Source organism: Capsicum annuum, chromosome 3, assembly GCF_002878395.1.
Source record: "Capsicum annuum cultivar UCD-10X-F1 chromosome 3, UCD10Xv1.1, whole genome shotgun sequence".
In the NCBI taxonomy this organism is placed as follows: domain Eukaryota; kingdom Viridiplantae; phylum Streptophyta; class Magnoliopsida; order Solanales; family Solanaceae; genus Capsicum; species Capsicum annuum.
The window spans coordinates 1,437,125-1,448,322 of record NC_061113.1 but is presented as its reverse complement, the minus strand read 5'-3'; positions in this window follow the sequence as shown (position 1 = coordinate 1,448,322).

Sequence of the window (11,198 nt, the reverse complement as noted above, 5' to 3'; positions counted from 1 at the left end):
GAGCTCATTCATTCATCCCTAGTTCCACCTAAATCAACTTAGGTACTATCACTATCCTAAATTGAGTTGATGAGAACTCATTTTAACTTATAGTGATCGATCGATGACTCGGGTCCGGATGAACGAATACTAACACCATGCAATTGCAAAGATTCGATTGGATTTGTAGTTGACCCTGCGAGCTCACTCATTCATCCCTAGTTCCACCTAAATCAACTTAGGTACTATCACTATCCTAACATTGAGTTGATGAGAACTCATTTCAACTCAGAGTGATCGATCGACGACTCAGGTCGGGATGAACGCAATACCAACGCCATGCAATTGCAAAGACTCGATTGGATTTGTAGTTGACTCTGCGAGCTCACTCATTCATCCCTAATTCCACCTAAATCAACTTAGGTATTATCACTATCCTAATATTGAGTTGATGAGAACTCATTTCAACTCAGACTGATCGATCGACCACTCGGGTTGGTATGAACGCAATACCAATGCCATGTAATTGCAAAGACTTGATTGAATTTGTAGCTGACCCTGTGAGATCATTCATTCATCCCTTGTTCCATCTAAATCAATTGCTATGAAATCTGTTGCAACAAACGACTAAGCTGTTGAAAATTTTCAAATAGGTGCATATATGTTGCAACAGATGACATATCTGATTTAATTATCAAATAGATATTTACATCTGTTGTAACAGATGACTGACCTGTTGGAAATTTTCCAAAAAATATTTATATCTGTTGTAACAGATAACATATCTGATTTTATTAATTATCAAATGAGCATTTTCATCTGTTGTCACAGATGACTGAGCTTTTGGGATTTTTAAACAGATGATTGAGATGTTCGAATTTCTAAATAAATATTTATATATGTTGCAACAGATGACATATCTGTTTAAAAATCTTTTTATCTCTTTTAATTTTAAAGCAAGAAGCTTCTGGTCCGAGTAGATAATATCAAGTAGTAGTACTTATTACTAAAGGCGGTAAAAAATATTTCTTGGATATCTCAAAAGTGAGTTCATTGAGCAGTCTTGTCTTGTCTTTTCCATGTTAGTAGTCTTAGTCTTCCTCGTGCCCCTCAAATTATTAATGAAATTAATGAATATTGAAAACCACCACGTCTACGTACACAATACATCTATAGAAATTATCTCATCTCTTCCTTCAGCTGCAGTTTATTTTATTCAACTCTCATCTTTTTTTCTCTCCTCTTTAGGGTCATAACCTTTTTTATCTCTTTTCTCTTCTCTTCTCATAAAGATCTTTTTGGATCTAAATCCATCCATATCTTTCCTCGACTAAATTTCTATTTTGATCCCCTTTTTGATATTAAGGTATGGTTCATTATTGCTCTTTCATTCTCGTCTTTTTCTTTGCACGTTATTTACATCTATTTTTTATATACTTACTATTTACCTATATCATATTTATTAAAATTTTTTTAAGAAACTTGTAAGTGTTGAATAAATAATTCGAGAATTTATATTACAATATGAGAAAAAAGTCATCTGTTGGGAGAAGTTTAAAAGCATTGTTGGCAGTATCATTTTTTTTGTATATATTATGTTTATTTCATTATTGTTGATGCAGTTATTGATGTTGTTAATGGAATTGGCGTTGTTGGAACTTGTGGTGGTGTTGATGGTTCTGGGATAAAGGATGTTGCTTCTTTGTTGTTGATGATGTTGGAACAAATGTTGTTTTAGTTTTGTTGATGTTTATGCTGTTGTTGATGTTGCAACAGATGGAGAAACTATTGGAACAAATAAAACCACCAGAAAGGCTGGTTTGATGTATTTCATCAGACTCCATATGTGTTGCAACAAACTCCACATCTGTTGCAACAGACTCCTCATCAGTTGCAGCAGACTCCACATCTGTTGCAACAAACTCTACATCTGATGCAACAGATGGACAATGTTCTTTTTGTGACATCAATTTTTTTCCTCTTCTTTGTAGGTATAAGGAACTGACAGTTTATCAACTTTTGACGAACTATCTCAAAAGGCTGCAGTAAAGATGGGATCGAAGGAATAAACTGCTTGTAGATGGAACCACTTCATATGTGGGAGGTATGTATTACTCATAATGTTATCATGGAAACACACATAGAGTGCAGTGATTTTGTGAATGATATTTTTACTGATTAGTCATAGATCGTTCAAATAAGATGTCTGCAATTTTACAGTTAAGTTTGGTAGGTCCGAACTGATAAGATCGAGGGACCATGAATATGGTTCTGATAACCTATTAAGATTTAATGTCGGTTGTTGCTCATGTTTATTTGTCAAGCATTGTGAAGGGATCTAATTTTTGTGTCATTGTAATGAGATTCAATAGCGATTGGACTAACTTTTAGGGTGCATTGGACCCTTAGAGGGCCTTCGAAGCTTAGCACTGCATCTAATAAGAATGGAAAACCAATATATTTATTGCCCTGGACAAAATGGTCCTTCGAGGTCATGAGCACTGTGTAGCATTTTGGTTCAGAAAATCGGGGCATTACATTTTTAGTCCAACATATGAACTCAATTGAAATTATATATAAACAAATGTTCAACATATTGTAACATATGTCATTTCTGTTGGATCAAATCAAACAGATTAGGTAATATGTTGCAATATATTACGCATTTATTGTAAACTATCAAACAGATTACGTCATTTGTTGTGATAGATCATGAATCTGTTTTAAACTATCAAACAGATTAAGTCATCTGTTGCACTTAATTGTTTTTTGATCCTTTTTTTTTATAAAGTAATTTAGGTATTTCCTGTCCGAGATAAAATAGTTAAAATACTTACGCGGTTAAAAATATTACTCGGTACAACTTTGATAACTCAAATATTACCTGAGTGAGTAGTCTTATCTGGTCTTTACAATGTCACCGTCTCCTCGTGCCCCTCAAAAGTTATCAATGAATATTTAAAACCCCCAAAAACTAGAACTCTCTCTCCTTCATCCATAAAGTAGTCTAGACTAGACTCAATTCATAACTCTTCTTTATTCTTTATTCTCAATTATCTTTGTTGTTTCCTTTTTTCCTGTCTTTTCTCTCTTCTTTCGAATGAGGATCCTTTAGGATCTCAACTAATCAATATCTTTTCTCAACTGAACTGGATGCTCTGATCCGTTTATTTTTTTGTCATTGCAGGTATGGTTCAAAGTTGCTCTTTTCATCTCGTCTTCTTCTTTGTATGCCATTTAAATTAGTTATTTACATCTGCTGCTACCAATGATTTACCCATTACCAGTTTGCTATTTATTGAGAAAATTGAAGGAAAGGTGACTTTTAAGTCTTGAATGAACGAACCATTATTTTTATTAAAATATGCAAAAAAAGTCATCTGTTGGGAGAACTTAAAAAGCCTTGTTATCAGATAGTTTTTTGTATGTCTTTTGTTTGGTACTTTGGTGGTGCTGTTGTTAGGGGTGGTGGTTGTGTTGGAACATGTGATGTTTGTATTGTAGATGGTGTTGGAACATATGATGTTATTTTGTTTGTTTCTTTGTTGTTGATGCTGTTATTGGTGGTGTTGCAACAGTTTCCTCAACTGTTGCAATTGATGAATCAGCTGTTGGAACAGACGGAGCAACTTTTTGAAGAAATCAAACCAGTAGCAAGGCTGGTTTGATTTATTCCAATAGATGGCCCATATGTTGCAACATATCATCCATCCTTTGCAAACAATGCCTCATCGATTGAACAGATAGGTAATCTGTTATATCATATTGGTCATCTGTTGATTCACTCAATTTTGTGTTACCCTTTTGTAATGTTCTTTTTGTTCTTCTCTTGTTTGACATCAAATGTATTTCTCTTGTTTGCTGACAAAAGGAAGTGAAATTGAATCCACTTTTGCCTGGCCAGCATTAAATGCTAGAGTAAAGATGGGTTCGGAGGAATAAGTTGTTTGCAGATGGAACCACTTTATATGTGGGAGGTATGTATTACTGATCAACCTATCATGAAAACACACATCCAGTTCAATGATTTTGTGAATGTTTGTTATTTACCTATTAGGCATTAATTCTTTAATTAAGATATGGAATTTTACAGTTAAGATTGTTAAGTTCGAACTGGCAAGGCTGAGGGACCAAGATGGTGGTGTCGATATCCCGTTATAATTTAGTGGTGATTTATGCTCATGTTCTTGTGTCAAGTTTGGGGAAGGGTTCAAGTTTTTGGCGGCAGTGTAAATATCCAATAGTGATTGGATCGATTTTAATGGCACAATGGACTTCTTGAAAGGCCTCCGAAGCCTCGCAATGCAGCAAACAATGATAGAACCAATAGAAATTCCCCTGGTCCAAATTTATATGGATGGGTTGTTGGAGGAGACTATTATACAGCAGAAGGTGTTTGGGAGAAAACCTGTGAGGTGTTTGGGAGAAAACCTGTGCGGGAAGAGGGAGGTTGAGAAGGACATATATTATCTTAGTACTTGTTTAAGAGGATACACAGGGTCGGAAGGAAAGTGTAGCAAAATTAGCTTATGAAATTGACATGAAAAATGAAAAAACTGGATGAGATGCGAATGTGTATCAAAAAATGAAAATCCATCAGACGTTGAAGAAAAAGAAGAATGGTCAAGAGGAATTGAACCTGTGTATCCTCTTAAACAAGTAATAAGATGATATATGGCCTTCTCAACCTCCCTCTTCCCGCACAGGTTTTCTCCCAAACACCTTCTGTTGTATAATAATCTCCTCTACCAATCCATCCATATAAATTTGGACCAGGGGAATTTCTATTGGTTCTATCGTTGTTTGCTGCATTGCGAGGCTTCAGACGCCTTTCAAGAAGTCCATTGTGCCATTAAAAATGGTCCAATCACTATTGGATATTTATAATGCCGCCAAAAATTTAAACCCTTCCCCAAACTTGACACAAAAACAAGTGCATGAATCGTGTCATGAAATTATAACGAGGTATTGAAACCACCATCTTGGAACCCTTCAGCCTTATCAGTTCGCACCTATCAAACTAAACTGTACAATTCAAGATCTTGTTTGAAGGATTAGTGTCTAATCATCGGTAAAAACTGCATTCACAAAATCATTGCACTTTATGTGTCTTCACACTAGCTTGATCAATAATATACATAACTTGCATGCATTAAAATGGGATCCATTGAACACATCTTATTCTGCCTACCCCATCAGGACATGTCAGTGTTGTTTATTCATCTGCACGAATGTGATGACTATTAAAATGGAGGTGCGAAGAGTCGTGACTTTTTATCTGAACACATTCAAAATAGCTAATGAATCGAAATCTCCATCTGTTGCAACTAACGAATCAGCTGTTGGAAGAAATCAAAAAATCTCCTCCATACATATGGACCATCTGTCGCAACAGATAGTCTATATGTTGCAACTGATGGTAAATCTGTTGCGATAGACCTGACCTTTTTTAATTAATCTGCACGCATGTGAGTACTTCTTTCTAAATATGTTTGTTTCAATTTAGTTTTCCTATTTATAAAATCAAGAGAATTTTATTATATTCTTTCAAAATTACCCCTATTATTAAATGACTACATAAAGTGTATTATTCACATTTATACTTTCTAATCATAATTAATAAGGCCAATTTGGTAAAACAATCACCTAATTTATATTTTTATTAATTGGTGTGCCAAGCCCATGGGGCCTAACTAATACGTAACAGAGGGACTATTAAAAAGAGGTGAAGACTTTTTATCTCATATTCAAAACAGCTAATGAATCGAATACTCCATCTGTTGAAACTGAAACTAATGAATCAGCTGTCAGAAGATATCAAAACATCTCCTCCAACTTATACATATTGTTGTTGCAACAGATAATATATAAGTTGCATCAGATGTCTTATTTGTTGCATGTACAAACCATCTATTGCAACAGATGGTAAATCTGTTTTGACAACCGTCTGTTGCACATTCAATTCGTCCATCTGTTGCAACAAATGCTAAATCTGTTAAAAATGTTGGACGATCTATTGCAACAGCTCAATAATAATGACTTTTATCAAGTCTCAAACCGCTATGAAAAGGTAAGAAGTATTTAGTGTAAAAGAAAAAGTCGCGACTTTTCACAGAAAATAAAATGCCACCAGTTTGAATGTAATTAATACAATGGAGCTGAACAGTCCTGCCTTTTGGCCTGACACGTCCATATTATATTATAGGTCCCTCAATCTTCATTCAACTCTATTTATTTCTTGCATTTTTTCCTTTCGTGTGACATCTTCAACCACTTCTCTTCAAAGAGCATATTCCTTTCTCGTTGAGGTAAGTTTTTTTCTGGCGTAAATTGACCAGTTGGTCGTATACGTTGTATTACATTGTGACCATTTTTCTTTACATTTGTGAATTTATGCGTGTTCTAGATATGGCTGATCCTTTTTTGGACATTGCTATTCTACGCGACACAATGCGGCAACTTCAAAGGCAGGTTAATGACCTGAAGAGCGAGTTGGTCACTGTGAGAGGGACAATGTTCAGAGAGATGCAGAGGCTGATGAGAGCCCTGCTGCTGCGAGTTGATTGGCCGGCTGTCATTAATGATGATGATGATAATAATAATTAGAATATGTTTTTTCTTTTAGCATATGTATTTTAATTCTTATTCAATTTTCATTCTGTTTTCTTCTAATTTAATACATGTTAACATATCGATGGTTGGAGGCAATGTTGAATCCAGTAGCACTAGCAATTTTTGCTTTTGAGTTCTTTCAACAGTTGGAACCGATTGGTCATCTGTTGGGTTTCAACAGATTATCCATCTGTTTCGACAGATTTTCATCTGTTGGAGGAAAGCATTCCAGTTGTTTGGGCAACTGTTGAGAATAATTGTGATCTACTATATTATTTAAGTTCATGTTTTGCCTCATTTTATTGATGCACAAGTTATTTAAAAAAAGACATTTTATATATAATAAATGATAACATTAGGTTCACAACAATGATTTAAATATATAAAAGTCCACAACAAACAAACAAACAAAAAACAACATAAGTTTCTGCAATTACAAGGATCATGGTGGATTATGATTCGGGCATGTAGTTCTTTTGTGGCCAGCGCACTTACATATGAAGCACTTGTTTCTTGAGATTTTTCTTGATGAAAATGATTCTCCAGCTCCACACCTCCTTTTATATGGCTTTCTTCCTGGTTTGATAGTTCTCGGGTCAATATATGGAGGAGGTATTAATCTCCATAAGCTCTACTGGAACAACCCAAGATTCTTCAGGAGGCAACGGAGTAATATGCCCACTATATGCCATTTCATATTTTTCTACCAAATAATATTGCGAGGAGTGCTTGTAAACTTCAGGTTCATATTTATGGCCGTATTGAGCTCGAAGGGCTGCCATAGCATGTGGACAAGGTATTTTGTCCAAGTCAAAAACTCTACACGTACAAGATCTTGTTTGAAGATCAACCGTGGCAGCATCGCCATGACCGGTGATACGAAATTTGTAATCTGCTATTTTATGAGAGAATAACTTATTCTCCAAACTGATGTTCGTTGATTTTTTTTTTCGATTTCGAGAATAAATCGGGTTCTTTTTTTGGGCACTTGAACTGCACACGCCCTTCATTAAAAAAATCTCTATATTTCTCGCTTATTTTTTCAAACATAGCCTTGATAGGAAATTCTCTTTCATCGCCAAACAATGAATTCACCGATTCAGCAATTTTTGATGTCATAATATCGAACCTATAGAAAAGAATCACTTAGTACGACATCAAACTAAAATTGTAAATCAAACAAGACATTAAATTCATAAGAATGTACCTATTTGCTGGACAGAATACCCAGCTCCATCTCTCGAAACCGACACGTGCAAGAAATTCTACTACCTTGGGATTCATATCCGCTATTTGATTGAAATGGTATAAAAACTTCTCTCTACTATATGCTTTAGCTGCTCTATAAAAAAGGGTCACGATCCTTTCGTTGTGATATTTGTTTCGAATGTTCTCTCCAAGATGCCTGATGCAACAACCAAAGTAAGCTAAAGTGAAGAAAAGTGAACCCATCTTTGGAATACTTGGATGCCTATCCGATACAAAACACAAATCTTTGGTATCTCCGACGCAACATCGCAGTTGTTCAAAAAAAATTCATAAGAGGCATCACATTCCTTGTCCGCTACACAAAAAGCGACAGGAAAGATGTGATTCTCCGCATCCTGCGCCACCGTCGCTATCAGAACTCCATTATACCTGCTCCTCAAGAAGGTACCGTCGACAGCTATGCCTTTTCTCAAATGTGAAAAACCTTGAATCCAAGCACCATAGGATACAAAAAAGTACTTGAACCTTCCGTTTTCATCCAGATGCAAAGCAGTCTTACTTCCGGGATTTGTGGACTCAATCATGTAATGGTAAGCATCCAAGACTTCATACCCATGATCGAGTGTCCCCCGAACTAGGTCCTTGGCAATCCCCATGACCTATATACCTTCCAATAACTGACCAGGACACCCAAATCCGTAAGGATTTGATTGACCATAAGCCTTGTTGAAGGGCCTTTGCCATCGGGGAAACTACTCCTGAAACATTCACCGAGGACCTTTGCCGTGGCATGAGAATTTTGGCCCGAGATGTGCTCCGAACCACATGTGTTATGCTTTTCATGTTTATGAATGACGAATCTGTCAAAACTTGCGTACTTCACCGCTTTCAACCACCACTTGTAGTTCGAATTAACACATTTGAAGCAAAAGACACTGCTCGAATTAATCACCTTCTTTATTCTGAAATCTTTTTTCACACAAGAAATAAACAAAGTGTTAGATAGTTCATTATTATCCTTGAATCACATTTCAATAAAAAAGTCGGTCCTGTCGTCTTGAAGATTTTCAGATTGTGTCGATTGAGAAGAACTGCACATCATATTATCGCATCAACGGGCGTAGGTGTTTGATCATCATCTAGAATATTCATGTCTAGATCATCCAACCTATCATCAAAGAAGTCTTCTTCTTCTTCTTCTTCTTCTTCTTCTTTTTCTTCTTTTTCTACGTTCTGGTTCTCATTATCTCTCGTCTTTCAACCATGTACACCCTTAACACCGACCTGGTTGAATCACTTAGATAAGAACGCAACCGAACCTGATCGGTTATCTTGAAAGGCAGTACCCTCTAATTTTCAAAAGAGTTGTGCATATAGCTGATGGCGAATTCTTCCAGTTGATAATTCAGTCCACAAAAGCTAATGATTAAGTTCATAAAATTATCATACGAAATATCACTTTGGACTGTCATAGCTATCGTCTCTAGCATTTCACCCTCCTTCCAATGCCATAGATATCGATTGCTCTTCTCGACCCAATGACCATGACAATCCACCCCTATTGTTATTAATCCCTCCATTAGTGGTACCTAAATAAAGTCATTTGTTAAAAAAAGTTGATAGTGATTTCATAGTGCCGTGAATGAATCCCAACAGATGTGTTATCTATTGCAACAGGTAAGTGATGAGTCGCAACAGATTCTTACCCATTGGGATTCATGTTACGGGTCTGATATCTGTTGCAACAGATGAATCACCTATTGGAATTGATGTTATAACTAAATCACCTTTGAAGCTGATTCCAACAGATGAGTGACAGCTACAACAGATAATTAACCTTTTGTGACAGATGACTTACCTGATGCAACAGGTTATTAATCTGTTGTAACCTACGTTGGAATCGTGTTCAGATTCTGTTGCAACAGGTAACTAATCTGTTGCAACATATATGTCAAATGTTGCAACAGATGAGCCATTTATTAAAACATGAATCCAACATATCAATCTTCCTTTGAAACAGATACCTCATCTGTCGCAACAGATGATTTATCTGTTTAAACAGATGGATTTTATGTTGAATTCATGATTGGGTTCTATCCATTATTGGAAAACAACAACACAATAGCAGTTACCCAGATGACAAATTCAACTAAAAATCATAATTTGACTTACCAACGTCTCCTATGAAGTAATGCCAAAGTGGAAAGTGATGTTAGAAACAAAATTTGACCTAAGAAATTGGTCAAATAGCAACAGTAGCGGTAACAACAACAACAACAAATGGTCAACAAGAACAAGATGAAGATGATAATGAAGTAGAAGATGATGATAATGAAGCAAAAGATGATGAATGAAGCAGTAGCAACAATGAACAACAAAAATCGCTAAGAGAGAGAAATCAACAAAGGGTGAGAAGAGAGAGAAAGACGCCTTTTTTTCCTTCGTTTTCCGTTATATAGGCTAACATTTGGATCAAAGTGTAAATTTAAAAACTTGTGGGTTATTTTTAAACTTTTTCAACTTTCTTAATCCATAATAAAGTAATTGTCACCTTTACCTAATAATTAAGACTCGTGTCACCTATACCTCATTTTAAAATTCTTCAGTCACCTGTGGCCCAAACCCCCAAGTAACTAGCATGCAAAATAATCAATGGCTATAAAATGAAATTAGTTTAGTGGCTGATTAGAGGGAATTAAATTGTAGTGGCTATTTAGTTGGAATTAGTTTTATTGAGTGAACATTTTTGTCCTTTCCCCTTATTATTTTTAGGAGCACTTGTTTTAAAGTATGTTAAACGTTTTTGTATTATTAATTGTGATAAAAGTATTGATCGGATGGTAAGTAATTTTCATTTTTAAATTTAAGAGGTTATTTAGTACGAGGGATATGGGAGAAAATTTTAAAATAAAATATAAAATTATTTTATCATATTTTTGATTATGGATTTATGGTTATTAATAATATCAAATTATTTATCCTATCGTTCATACTCTAGTAGAATAGATATTTCATGTGATATCTCAGTCTATAAAATAACATAGCGGGTGTTTGACTATGAAAATTAAAAGTTTTTGGAGTTGGAATTAAGTTTGGCCATTAATGTAAGTTGAAGTTGTTTTTGACTTTTCGTAAGAGAAGTGAAAATAAAATAAAAAATTACTTTTTCAACTATAATTTCAAATTATATATTTGAAATTTTTATGGCCAAACACTATAATTTTCACTAAAATAAAATATTTATTTAAAAAAAAAAAAAAAAGTTCTATAGCCAATCACCCCCTTAGTTTATATCATAAGCACCTCGTACCAATTGATTCCTTAGGGGTCGTTTAGTAGGAGGAATAAGGATAACTAATTCTGAGATTAATTTAGAAAAAGAGTTTATCTCATGTTTG